Source organism: Pteronotus mesoamericanus, unplaced genomic scaffold (assembly GCF_021234165.1).
Source record: "Pteronotus mesoamericanus isolate MK-2021 breed Mesoamerican mustached bat unplaced genomic scaffold, CSHL_Meso_final scaffold_232, whole genome shotgun sequence".
In the NCBI taxonomy this organism is placed as follows: domain Eukaryota; kingdom Metazoa; phylum Chordata; class Mammalia; order Chiroptera; family Mormoopidae; genus Pteronotus; species Pteronotus mesoamericanus.
In genome coordinates this window covers 6,962,356-6,977,242 of record NW_026555311.1, presented here as the reverse complement: position 1 = coordinate 6,977,242, position 14,887 = coordinate 6,962,356, and the positions used below count along the sequence as shown (strand labels likewise).

Sequence of the window (14,887 nt, the reverse complement as noted above, 5' to 3'; positions counted from 1 at the left end):
AATGGAGTTATAAACTGTGAGTTGGAAAGGGTGGGACAGGAAAGTTTCCTTTTTATTATAAACTGAGCGTAATTTGATTTGCTAAGTAGGTATTACTACTTTAATTTTTAAAAATATTTAAATCTACCCTTGAATGTTGGGGCTGCTCCCCCTCCCTGCAGGCAGATTTCCTGAGTGAGCTGTCCACACTTCTTGTCTCCTGTTTTTCATCTCCTGTACGATATATTTAAACAAAGTGTAATGTGTAGCTGACTTTTATCCAATATAATTTTCACTTTTTAATTTTTTTAAAGATTCTATTTATTTTTAGAGAGAGACGGGAACGGAGGGAGGAAGAGAGGGGAAGAAACACCAAAGTGAGAGAGAAACATCAACCAATTGCTTCTTGCACGCACCTTGACCAGGGACCTGGCATGCAACCTGCTCGTGTGCCCTGACCGGAAACTGAACCAGCAATCTTTCAGTTTGTGGGACGATACTCAACCAACAGACCCATACTGCTCAGGGTTCCAGTATAATTTTTAAATGTTCAACTAGTACTAAAAGGCTTTAGTAGAAACTAACACTCTCCTCAGACTACAATCCTGCTCCCTCAACCCCACTCGTAGTGGGAAACACTTTTAACTTCTATGCTGTGTCTACTGGTAATCATTTACATATTTAAAAATTATAGGCTCATACTATTTGTTCATCTATTTTAAATGTTTTCTATGCACCTCCTGTTCTCAACTGTAAAGTATATCATTATATACACACACAAACACAACTTCCATTTCCTTCTTCATCCTCTCAATATAGCTGTGGGGGCACAAAAAATAATTTTTCTTCTCACCCTTCTAAGTTCTTCTCCTGCGTTAATAATCCAGTTAACAGAGACAGATCACCAAGATAAAATGTCCAAAAAGTATTATGGATGTGCTTGTGAGGGTTCCATAGAATATGAGACCCCAGGGGGCACTGGGTAGTTGAGGTTTATCTGTCAATTCTGGACAAAGGAGAGGGGGCAGGAGTCTGGGATTTGAAAGGGAAAGAAGACAATTCACAGGTAGGTGAGAAAGAGCAAATGTGGTAAACCGATTTTTCTCTGGGCCACCCAGAGTCAATGGAACACAGAGGGAACCCAGGACTTGCAAGATCCCCCCCTGTCTGCTGCGTGTCGATTATATGATGACGCTAGGGTGATGCTCCCTTCCTTTAACCAGGCTTTTCTATCTGAATACCTTTAGGCAGTAAGGGGGCAAGGGTCAAAGATTCTTTCTGAGTCTTCTGTTACTTAAAATCAATATCCCAAATGGCATATTTTGGGGTGGCAAAACTTTGTTCCCCTCCATAGCCTTGTTCTCATTTTTTGGCTAAGTCAGCAGTCACTTACACTATGACCGGTGGATATTCACTGTTCAACCCAAGTTGCATGTTATGAATATTTTCTCGTCATACAACATTTTATTTTTCCTGGAATTGAAAGTGCCTTTGTTTAGCTTCCTATGTGTCTATCACTTTTTTTTTTTTCTACATGTTCCAATAGATCTTCTGAATCTTTACCAATAATTTTTCCCAAACATTGGAAAACATCAGCTCTCTCCTCTTTTGAGAGGGAGAGGTTGGTTGCCCTCAAGAGAGGCCTGGTGATGGCTCTCTTGTCACTATGCTCCTACTGGATCCTCTTGCATTACTCAGGGTGGGATAACTGCCATTGGAAACGGATCCCCAAATGCCTAAAAAGCACACTGTTGATTGTCTTGCTCACTGCTACAGACCAAATGGTGCCCACCAAACTCCACAAATTCATATGTTGAAGCTCTAACTCCAATGTAACTGGATTAGGAGACAGGGCTTTAGGAGGTAATTAAGACTAAATGAAGCCATAGGTTGGGTCTTAATACAGTAGGATCAGTGGCCTCAGAAGAAGGGGGGGGAGAGAGAAAGAGAGAGAGAGGAAGATGTCTCTCTCCATTGTGTGAAGACACAACAAAAGGCCACTGTCTGCAAGTCAGGAAGAGAGCTCTCATCAGCCATTGCACCTTTCAGCACCCTTGATCTTACACTTCCCAGCCTTCAGACTATGAGAAATAAATACCTGGTATTTTGTCTATGGTATTTTTTATAGCAGCCTGAGCAGACTAAGACAGTATCTTTTTTATTGGTTGATTCTGACTATATCAATATCTGTCAGTCTTTTCTCATAGGTAATTTAGATTCTCCAGAGAAGTGTCCTCTAATCTGCATCTCATCTTTTGAAATAATTCCAGGAATTCAGCAGGGGAAGAGAGTCTAAGAACTATAATTCAGTATGAAAATTTTTGCTCAAATCCCCATGTCTGACTCCATGTCTTATCCTATCTTTTTGTGGGACCCAGTGTCCAAAAGTCAAGAATTTCTCTCTCGGCAAAGACTAAAAACTCCTCGGACAGGCTGGAGACACACGGAGATGTAGTCCTCTGCCTGGGTCATGTAAGAACGGAATCTGTGACCTCAATCATTGTATAAAAATGTTCAATCATTACCCATGTTTTCATCCAGGCGTGTCACCTCCACCTTTGGCAATACCTGCTGAATCCAAATGCAGAACTTCTGCAGACCGATGTTCCTCGTCAAAATGCCCCAACCCTGCACTGCCCCCAGGTGCAGAGGGTCCCCTGCCCTATAAGTTAAGGCAGCTTCTACTTCTGCCTTCCATCTTCCAAAAATGCATCGATGTTGCTTTTCTGCTGCTGCCTCCTTTTCTATTAGTGTTGACCTCATGAGTTATTAGCTCTTGTTATTCCTTTGTTCTTATTCGGTGAAGGTATATTAAAGAGCAAACCCAGTATATCCTCAAGTCATTTTGGCAAACTCCACTTCATTTCTCATTTCTCCAGTAGCTGTTTTTACCAAGGTTGGCAAAGATCCCCATTGTTGTCAATGTAATGGAGGCTTTTCTACTCTCTCCAGGCATCTCCTGGTTTTCAACTACACTATTGGCTCTAATTCTGAATACTTTATTGGTTTCTCCATTTCTACATGATGTTGAAATGTTGGCATTTCCCAGGTCTTAATACTGAAACTTCTCTTTTCTAGTCGTTTTTTCCCTTGGTAATTTCATCTATTCTCGTAGGTCTAATTACTATCTACTCCCAGATTAATATTTCTAGATCTCACCTCTCCTCTGAGCTTTAGACTTATCTATTCAACCATCTATTTGACACCTCTTAGACACTGGATAATTATTTTTACTCATTCAACAAATATTTATTAGGTATTTACTATGTGCCATGAAATATTCTAGGTTCTAAGGGTATGTTGGTATCAAATCTCTCTCCTTCATGATGCTGATATTCCCATGAGAGAAGACAGAGATTAACAATAGATCACAAAGAGTCATAGTATAATGGAAGGTGATGTGCTACCAAAAAAAAAAGAAAAGAAAAGAAAGAGAAAGTAAAAAGAAGGAAAGAAGGAAGGAAAGAAGGAAGGAAGGAAGGAAGGAAGGAAGGAAGGAAGGAAGGAAGGAAGGAAGGAAGGAAGGAAGGAAGGATGAGAGGGAGGGAGGGAGGGAAGGAGGAAAGAAGGAAAGGAAAGAAAAGAAAGTGAGTGCTGGAGATGGAAGAGCAGTTGTGATTTTAAGTAGGTCAGCACAACCTCACTGAGATGTTGAAATCTGGGCAAAGGTTTGAAGGAGGTGAGGTCAAGAAGATATCTATGATATCTGTAGGAAGAACATTCTAAGAAGAAGGAAGAGATACCACAAAGGTCCTGAGGTGGAAGAGTATAAATTCAAATTTAGAAGGGGAAGTTAATTCCCAGGAGGGGAAACCAGAGAGCTTCAGGGAAGTTAGTACAGCTGGAGCAGAATCAGCAAGGAGGCATATAGAAATGAGGAAATGATTTGGTTTTTACTTGGAGTTAAAGGTGAAATCATTGGATGACTTCAAGTTATAGTTTGAAAGGATCCTTTTGCTGTTGCATAGTGAATGGAGACTATAATGCATGGGTAAAACAAGGGAGACCAAGTGGGACCCTAGTACAGAAATTCAAATTTAACATGTACAAATATAAACTTTAAAATGTTTTCCCTTAATCTATTCTTCCCCAGAGACTTCTCTATTTCCAAAATTGGCTCCACACGAAAGCTGAGGTCAGAGACCTTTGAGTTTCCTTTTCTATCACCTGCTTCTCCCTAAATCCACTAACAAATCCCATCCCTAATCTGTGAGCTCCTCCCCATCTCTAAGCCATCATTCCTGGTCAACAACTGTTGTCTCTTATCTTTGACAAAAGGCAGCAGCCAAGTCAAAGAAGCTTCTGGCATTTGTGACAATTATTGGGGTCTCCTACACTGACCCTACCAAAGCTACAGGGACATATCTTCTGGTGATTGGGGGAGTGTCCCTCACTCACTTAGAGATCCTCTTCCATCATATTCCCCAAGTCATCATCCTCCATCTTTCCTCCAAAAAGTGAAGTTTTTTCCCATTAATTATTCAAATTTCTTCTATTTTATAAAAAGGAAAAATGCTGACATGACCTTTTAAAACAATTCACTGTGAAAGAAACCACCAGAACAATACAGAAATCAGAATAAACAGCAAAAAAATTTTCCATTTGGGGAAGGGAGAAAAACATGACTATGAAAGCGATCCTTTCCTTTTTTCTTTCTGCCACCCAAGTTCTATTTGTACTTGACAAAGCCAAACTAAACTTTTTTGCCTTGTTTGGAACTGCGAGGATTTTTCCATTCTTCTCTTTTCCCAGACCACAGCAGTTCTCTTCTAATGTAGCTGGTTTTGTTCAACTTTTCATCATACTCCCATTGGATTTCTCTACCCATTTTCTCTAGATGTGATTTGAGTACCTATTTTTGTGCCAAAAAGGAAATTTTAGTTGAATCTTTTTTTATCACTGATTACTACTTAGTGAGGTTGGAACACTTCCAGATTTAAAAAAAAAAAAAAGGACTCAGACCTGCTTTCATTTAGCAGGAAGTATGTGTCCACCCTTCTGCCTTCTGTGCTGTGGAGGAGTTCATGGGAGGGACTCCGAGGGACTTACAAATTGCCGTACTGAATGGTGATCTCAATCTGCTTTACTCCATTGACTGTTGTATTTGTTTCTTAAACACCTTTGCAATTTGAAGCATTTTTGCTCAGACAAAGGAAAAACACAGTGGTTAAGAGTGCAGCAGTTCTGAAGCCAGCTGCTTAGGTTGAAACCCTAGCCCGGCTACTTCTTAGCTGCGTAGCCAAGAGCAGGTCACTTAACTTTTATATCTCTCAATTCCCCCATCTTATTGCTATAAGATTAAGATATGCCCAGCACATTCTAAGTACAATGTAAGTGCTAGCTCCATCTAAGGGCTAGTTATGAAGTTGTTGCTTGGTGTCACATGATATAGGCAAGACCAACACCATCTTGTCCAAGGGAGCGTTCTAGCTGTAGAACTTAAGCAACTGACTTAACAAAAGCCTTGGTTTAATTATTTGTAATCAAGTGTCTCTCTCACAGGATCCTTGTGGGAATCACATGACATATGACAAGGAAAATGCTTAAAGAGGATATGGTGACTATTAAGCATCCAATGTGAACTAATATTGTCCAGCAAGACAGGAGGATAATAAAACAGCCTAAGGGATGTACCAACTTATGCTCAGGGAAGTTTAGGGTGCTGTAGGAGCACCCCCTATGCTATCTAAACTGAGTCTTGATAACTAAAGAAGAGCTAGCTAGAAAAAGAAGGGGAAGTGAGTTCCCAGAGGAAGAAAACAGAGAGCTTCACTGGTTTAAAAAAAACTAGATGTTTACTGTAATGAAGAATGGAAGCTGGGCGTGGAAAAATTTAAAAATGGAGGAGTAGGCAGAAACTAAGTTATAATAAACATTTTCAGCTATATTTTTACATAGAATTTTACCTTGCTGTGGGAAGCGGGAAGCCATGTAAAGGGCTAAGTAGGGGAATGATAAAACCCGAATGGCATGTGAGAAAGAGCCCACTGGCGGCAGGGCGTGGACTGGCACGGAGGGGCCAGGGCTGGAGGCAGGACTCCCTCTGGGAAATGCTGCCGGCTCTGGGATTGAAATGAGGGTTTGAAGGTGGCCGTCTCCATGGGATGGAGAGACCTGGCGTCTTTCCCCAGTTCTGCAGCTTTGGGGGGCTCTTCAAGTATTCACTTTGGTGTCTTCTTTCTTCCCGTGCAGATGCCAATGTGACCATTTTTTTTTGGGGGGGGACTCACCTCTTCTCACCTGTGGCAGCAAGGGGTATAATTTGTCCTTCTGAAACTTCCCCAAACATCCTGTAACTGGAAGAGAGTTCACCAATGTTTGCTGGTTTGAGGGCTTATTGACTCCCTTGAAGAGAACAATTCTTAATCCAGTACTTCTTGAGGCTTGTACCATTTGTTTAATGTGCTGCCATCTGGAGCTCTCCCAGATATGCCACATGACCCAGTGCCTCTGAGACGACAAGGATGGCGGTTCCCATCTAGAAGGTTAATGTTTACCTCACTGGGAGAAGGAATATAAGTACTTCTTCATAAAATAAAATAATGAGTTTTAAGCTTCTTCATACTTGACCCAACTATTCTTTGGAAAGGACTTGGCTGTTGGGCAGTGGGGAGGGTCTACATGAACTCTTTCCAGGGAGCCCAGCCCACCCTAATCGCCTAATTACCATCAGAGTTCAGTGTGGCTCACAATTCTATATAGGCGATGAAATAAATAAGCAATAACTATCTGATTCAAATAAAAAAAGAAATGCCATTTTAAAGCTCATTGGCCTCTCTATTTTTGTCCTAAATCCTTCTGGTATTTGGGGTGTAGTGAGTTTTCCGATTTTTCTATTGTCGTTTTTGCTCAATGGAAGCCTTGATCAAATAGCCTCAAGCAAAATTATATGTAAACAAGGCGAATTTAAACTAGTAAGAACAGACACTACACTTGATCTTAGCCAAAAGGCAGAGAGGAGGTAACAAGGTGAATTTAGACAACAGTTTCCACGTTTCACTACTCTTTTCATCCCCAGCCATCAACACCTGCATCTGATACTCTCTTGAAAGCAGGAAAATGAATTAACTAATTTGCAATAAGACTTTAGTGTGTGTGTTTTAGGGTAAGGCGGACCCAGTCCCACGGAAGCAAAGGTGATCTCAGAGGGCTTGAGGAATTTTCTGAAAAACATGAATTTAGGGTCATGAAAATAACAGGAAGAAGTGCGAGTCAGAACTGGTTCAGCTGAGATCAATGTCCAATCTGAGAGGCATTTACAGCAAGTCTTCCTCCCCTCCTACCCTCTGGCCATGCCCTGTGTAACTTTAACGTTTAACTTCACAATACCCTGACTTCAGATCTTTAACTGCCACTACGGTAGCAAGCTTCAAACCCACAGTACTGATGCAAAAATCTCTTGGCCAGAATTGGATTAAATCATATCATTTAGACCTGTGCTCACTTGAAAATAATAAACCTATAAATCCCTGTCTTGGAAAACAATGGCCTCAAACCTACATTTCAAGTTCACAGAGACTTCAGTCTGTAGGGCTTCATTCTCAGCCCTTCCTAGCCTTAGGGTCTCTCTAAAATAATCTGAATTCCATTCCCTCAATTGTTGAACAAAATTTACTAGGTTTCTACTTTATGCTAGACATTGTTCTAGACCAGTCATTCTCGTTCTTGGTTGTATACACTGGAATCAGAGACCTTTAAGAAATACTGAGCCTGGAACCCACCAGAGGTCCCAATTTAATTGTCTTACAGTGCAGTTCAGGCATCAGGAATTCCTGAAGCTCTTCAGGCAATTCGAATCTGCAGCTAAATTAAGTGTCACCTGCTCCAGATACTGGAGCTACAGCCAGGAGCCAGACAAATAAGGCAGGGCTTGTGTTAGAACAAGTTCAAATTCAGAGTGTCCCCACTCTGAATTCTCTTGCCCACTGATTCTTCTACTATACTTGCTCTTCCAAGCCTTGGTTCGAGATGAAACCCTCTAACCACTGCCTCTACTCAAGCACCCAGGTGTCCTGGCACAGTTTATTAAATATGTAACTCTGCTGATTATTTTCATTATAAATTTATGAGCTTCATTCTCTGCTTGACCCTTATCACTGACAAATTTTTACTTATCTTTTGCCATCTTCCTTTCTCATTTCTAATAGCAAATATTTCAAGTCTTTATCTCTCTCTTAAACTCTGTATTTACTCTCTCAGCTGATGACTCAACCTCTTATTTAACAAAGAAAATAGTAGTTATTGTAGTGAATTCTCTCAGCACCCCTCCTTTCCACTTAACATTAAATATCTTTTCTCTCCCTTATATCTTTAATTTCTCTTTATGGCCAGATCTTTCTCTACTCTCTACAAATGTGCTCAAGCACCTGCTTATTAAAACCTCTCAGAATGGTCTATTCCCTCTCTCCTTTCTTTCACTGACATATATTTTGAAAGAACTCTGCTTTTGCAGCCTCTACCCCCATTTCTCCACTTACACGTCATGAATTTCAATTTGACTTCTTCTGCCATCACTCGGCAGCTGTGCTTTCCAAACTTCTTCATATCATAGCAACCAAAGAAAATCATTATATCTATTTGGCACCTGAGAACAACACTCAAAGTCACTCTAACCCCTCCTGACATGTCAGGAACTTAAGCAGCTTGTTCTTCAGCTCATGTGCAATATTCATGGCTCAGCAGCCTACCTTGGCATACCAGGTGGGAAGCTCTGCTCTACCAAAACTGCTCTGGCAAAGGACACATCAGTGACTTCGCTGACAAATGCAGTGTTTGCTTCTCTGTCCACATCCATTCTATAGCAGCGTTTATTGCTCATGGGGATTCTTAAAATGACCACAGTTTGTTCAAGATAATGTTTAATTGGTGGGCAGGAAGTATGTGGAGAGAAGAAGAGCAGGCTACTTTCCCTTCATTGTCTGCTTGATTAAAGCCCAGTTGTTTGAGAAAACTCTGCAATCGGTAGGCAATGCCTGGGCTCCATGGTCAGAGTACATGGCCAGAGAAGGTCATTTGCTATAGACAAAGGGACCCAGAGTCTTAATTGACTAAACAATTGGTAAATTGTGATACTCAAGAATCACTTTGTGTATTAGTGTACCTCTAGAATGTTTTCACAAATTAATTCTAATTGAGATCCTAGGCATGGATTATTTGCATTTTTGTTAGGACAGGCCATTTAAAGAGTCTTTGCATTACAAACATTAGGATGGTTTTGTCCTGTGTGTGGTTTAACTTCAGATTGTCCAGGGCAAACCTGAATAACTGTTTGCTTCCCTTAATATTGGCTTCTCTTTTTTCCCCTAATTGGCCCTGACTATAAAGATAAGGTTTGGCCAGACAGAAGAGCATTTTTTCCCACCAAAATAAGAGGATATGAAATGTTAACACCTTGGGTACACTTAAGCTGTGTAGTAGTTTGGAAGGGGTTAGAGAGAGTGAATGGTTAAGCTAAATTTAGAGGTCACTGGTCTCTTTAATTTGCCTGTTATCATGATTTCCAAATGGGCTGTGGATGCTGGAGTTCACAGCCTTAGAAATACCTTATCATAAACCCACCTGTAATGGACTCTCAAAACTCTACAGGGAGCTGGGCTGGTTATTCTCCATTTGTCGTTCCAGGTACATTCTGACCCTACTCAGCCCTGTTCTGTACCCCTGGACACTGAATCTTTACCTATGTTGTCATGGGGTCTTCACGCATCAGCTTTGGGTCAGGGTCAATCATCAGCAGGAAATCTGAGGGCAGGAGGAGAGAGGTCAGAATCATTGTTCGCACTCCCTCCTCTCTTGCTGCATTCCTCCACCTAACGCCATGGCTTCTTTTTGGCAGCCCGTTTTCCACACTGCTAGCTCCTCCTATCCGGCCCTGGAAACGCCATCTCTCCTTTCCCCCTTCAGGCCTAGAGGTGGACATGGCTTCCCAGGGTCCCTGGGTGCTTCACCTTCCTTGTTCTATCTTTGTACCAGCCTCTCTGACTAGACTCTTTATAAATAGCCTCTTCATTAAACTCTTGTTAGTTAAACTCTTTGGGGGAGTGTCCTTCTAGTAGATGGGATGCTGCCCAATTCATGAATCACTTAATAAAGCCAATTATCTTTAACAACAACAACAACAAAACTCTTGGGCATGCCATCTTTTCTTTGCTACAATATTGCCTATATAAGTAAATGTATAACCATATTGCCTATATAAGTAAACGTACAACCATATGCTTATGGTTTAGCATTTTGGTAAATATCATTACTATTATTATTCTATGTTTTTCTCTGAACCTTTTCTATTTCTTTAGTTATCTACACCTTAAATTATCTACAATATTTCAAAGGGTGTCATCTTAGGGATGAAGGGGCAGTGGGAAGAAGGTAACCTGTTGACAGAATTCTAAACTGATTGGCACATTGCCATTAGTCGGGTTGAATACCTTTAAAAATAAATGTAAAATAAGCACATTAAGTTTTAAGTTAATTCCAGGTGAAATATGACCACATTATGAGAATGTAATTGTAATGTGTTTATTTATTTCCCCAGCTGTATTGAGAATACTTTGAAATCAGGGATATGTCCTGCACCTTTGTCTCCCTTGCAAAATTCAGCAAAAAGTAGGTAGTACTTGATAAACTTTATGGGATACATGGGCTTAAAATGGGTGAAAAATGTAATTAATCAAATTTATTTATTGAGTAGCAGCAGGTTGCTAAGTGGGGAAACATAGACTATATACAATAAAAATAAATTTTTTCCTTCAACTTTAATTAGAAGAAAAGTAAATATAAGAAATGAAATTAAACCAGAGGAAGAGAGAGGTAAAAAGGCCCGATTAAATTATAAGAACAGAATAAAAAAGGGCAAGGGCAAGAGAATGAAGAATGGCAGCTTGGGTGTGTGAGTGTTGGGGGGATGATGTCAAGAAATTAAATAGAAAACAATGAATTTTAAAAGCCCAAAATAGGAAATGTTTTTAAAAATTATTATAGACAAACACTTTCTTTTTAATTTTAAAACATTTTATATTAAATACTGAATGCAGATTAAGAATTCACTGAAATTTAATTTAAGAGGATGTTGTAAAGACACTGTAAATGAGTTAATGATATAAGAAAATGTTCTGGATACTTTCTAGTAACAACATCGGTATAATAGCAAGGTGTTATTTTGTGCTGAATTTGTAGATTGCATATAATGTATACTTTAACGGCCACCTTCTGAAAACACACCTAAGAGTAGAATGGTTGAAAAAACTGGGAAGTCAAAGACTTTCATCTGTTCCTACTTATGTTCTATGAATCTTTATCCCTGACTATATTTAACTACTAGGCAGCTATAAAGATAATTGACAAAGTATTTATTACATGTTTGATGTCATTCACTATACGATTATTACCCCCCTTTCATTATAGAAAAGCTTAGATCAACAGATGGACTTTGTATCTTCCTCATTAGGCATTTTAGTTTGAACTAACGGCTGAAAAGCCAGGGCTGCATAAAGTAAGCATGGTTCCTACAATATCATCCGTCTGCACATTTTAAATCAGGAAAAAAATAGGCTGTTTTAATTTGCAATTCAAGCCCCATTCCTTTAAAGAAGGGCCAGTTTAAGTAAGGTGACATGATCATCTACAGAGCCCTAATAAACTGTGTGGAGGAGCGCATGTGTGTGTACACATCTGATTTGCAATAGAACCAGAGGAAACCATTGGAAAGGAAGCCGATGAACAAAGTGAGTGCGGCCTGGGAGACCAGCAGGCTCTCCGGATGTGTTCTACAGGGAGTCAGTTTCCTGGTGTGGACACCAGTCTGTGAACTCTGACCTTTAGTTCACTCTGGTAGGCTTAAAATTCCAAGTGTGCTAGAAATGCGAGGTTAATGGCCTTCTACCGATTGACTCACAAGAATTAGTCACAGAACTCTTCAAACATCAGGATATAACTATTAAGCTTATTAGTGAATTCTGTGTCTCTAGAGTAGATTCCATGTGAAACCAGCGACTACCAAAGAGGGAAGGACGTTGGGTGTGGGCTGGTGGGGAATGACCCTTCCTGTTGCGAAGGACCCTCAGTCTCTCTGGAGAACCTGTTCAAAGCTACTTAAGTCCCCTCTGTCCTCCCCACCCATTCCCCTCGTACTCAGACCCAGACGGCCTTGAAATTCTGATAGCCCCTTCCAGGATGTCATGGTCCTTTGAAAATTAGGGCTAATATTTCTTTAGGAAGGGTGTAATTCCCTCAACTCTATATTTTTAATAAAGGTAGAGAATCATTGGCTTTTCCGAAGTTTCTCTGCATAAGAATCATCAGCCATTTGCTTTATGTAGTATCTGGACTTCCTCCCCTAGAGATTCATGTGAGCCTCACATGATGGTGATTCTTATAAACACGGCAAGTTTGGGCAATGCTGCTCCGGGCTGCTTTATGTAGGCACTAAATCATTGTTATCATGCAGATCTCCTTTTCGCTGCCGCTGAATATTCCAAGTTACCTGTTCCCACTGCCCTCCAGGAGACTCTCAGAGCCTTATCTGCCACTTCTCATGTGGCCCCCAAACGTAACCCCTTATGGTGGAAGCAAAGGTCATACAGTAAAAACAAAGCAATCTCACTGTTAGCCAGTCAAGCATATACATAGAACCCTAGAAGTTAAACCAGCCCTTACTTCTGGCTCAGGTACTACATTCCAACCACCCAGGTTTCCCCCCGAGCGGTGGGTATTTGGTACTGCTCTGTCTAGCTCAGTCAGTTTATTCCCGTTCTGCTTCTGCACAAACCACAGCTGTTACTGTCCTAACTGACCCATGGCTTCCTCTTTCCATCAGCAGAGGTTTGTGTTCTTTTGGATCCTGAGGAAGGAAAAAGGCAGGAGCAGGGATCTTCACAGCTGTTCGGCCTCTGAATGGAACCAGCTAATATAAAATGAGGCCATTGTGCTAAGATTCACCTCCTTTTGATATATCTCCTGAACTTTATTATGCTTAAAAAAAAAAAAGTATATCTCCATTCCAGGCTTACACAAGAACACTTGCTACTACCCTGGCTTTAGGAAAAGGTCAAGCTGTCACCTCCAGAAAAGGCAGGGTGTGGGTTTAGAAAGAAACCCCTCTCCGCCCTACCCACATGCCTATTCCATCCCCACACACTGATTTCCATAATACTCAGTCATTGATTTTCCCTGATCTCCCTGACTGTAACTTTTACTCCCTACTTTATGACCGCAAACTCTCCAATATGCTCTATCATTTCTTGGAATATTCCCTGTATTTTTTGGCCTTAACTGAAATCTGGGAACACACTTTCTCTGTGGCTTGTAAAGGGCATCTGATTATCTTCTCATACTCTATGTACCTTGGAGCTGAAAAGGAAAGTCTGTGCCCCTTAAATTCCTAGAGATACTTCAGAACTGAGGTTAGGCCCCGTTTTAGTGAGATGCCCCGCTCCTTTGAGGCATTCACTCTTCTATACGATCTTCTTCCTCTCCTCACCCTAACATATCATTAACTGTTTGGCTACTTATTCACAGTCTTCTCTATCTCTGGTCTGACCATTACTCTGGGTAATTTCAGCATCCATGAGAATGACTCTTTTAATGCCCTGAACTCTGAAGTGACCTCTTTCTCTTCTCCTTTCCTACACCTCACTCATCTGCTCACAGCCACATTCCAAGGCTCTCCTTTTGGCTCAAAATGCTCAGATACATAGTTAATAAATCTTACTAGCTGATCTCTTATTCTTCCAAATTCTCCCACCTATTATCCCTGGTTGGCAGGTTCTGCAGCATCTCCAGGTCTCTAGGCATTGATCTTTTTACTTTTATTGGTTGGCTTCCTCCTCTCTTCTCTCCCTGGCCATCTTTTATTTCTGAGTCCATTGCTTTACTGACACTATCCCAGGCTCCCTCCCTCCTTTGCCTGTGTCTCCCATCCACCGCCTCCATTCTCTGTGCCATGCCTAAGTGGCTGAGCACTGCTGGAGAAAGACACTATGGCCCTGAATTCAATTCAGTCTTCAATGCCAACCATCAAAGTTATGAAGTTTCTCTAGTCAGTTCCTGTTCTTCCTCTCTAGTGTGGCTACTTCAAACGGTTCCCATTCTTTCCAAGACCTTTCACCTGTTTCACTTCTTTATTCTCAGTTGATGATGTTCCTTTGCGGTCAGCAGACTAGGCCCCCAAAGACATCCACACCCTAATCCCTGGAACCTGTGAATATATTACATTATAAAAGGATTTTGCAAAGCAGCCTGGATTATCCAGGCAGGTCCAATTTAATCACAAGAGCCGTTAAAAACTGAGAACTTTCTTTAGCTAAAACAAAAGAAGTCAGAGAAGATTCCCTGTGAGAAGGATTCAGTATACTGTTGCTAGCTCTGGGTCAGAGGCTTCTACCTGCTAAGTGTGGCCCACAACCAACAGCCATCAGGGAAAGAGAGACCTTGATTCTGCTACTGACGAGAAGTAAATTCTGCTGATAATCTGAATGAGTTCGGAGGCTTTCTAGAGCCTGCTGCTAAGAGTCTCACTAACCAATACCCTGATTTCAGCCTTGTGAAAGCCGGAACTGAGAAACCAGCAAAGAAGCCTGTAGGACTTCTGACCTACAAAACTGTGAGATAATACATTTGTGCTGTTTGACACTTGTAAGTTTTTGGTCTTTTGTTATAGCAGCAATAGAAAACTGATACATGCCTTCTAACTCAGAAAAACGGAAACATCAGTGATTTCAGCTTTCTGCAAGCAATCTACAAACATTACTGTGTCACTCCCATGCTTTTCTTTTTCTCTTTTTTCCCTCTTGTTTTATTGGAGGAGCTATTCCCTCTCATTTCTCAGGCTATTGTTTCCATCTGTGCCTGGATGCCATCTCCTCCTGACTTCCTCTGAACTGTCACTGTTGATTATCCTCCATGCTGTCTCATC

The 14,887-nt window shown here is 40.9% G+C and overlaps 1 pseudogene; it reads right to left on the bottom strand.

The window, feature by feature from the left end:
* Nucleotides 1-6,775: 6,775 nt before the first annotated feature.
* Nucleotides 6,776-6,942, bottom strand: LOC129085443 (uncharacterized; annotated as a pseudogene).
* Between the last annotated feature and the right edge of the window lie 7,945 nt (nucleotides 6,943-14,887).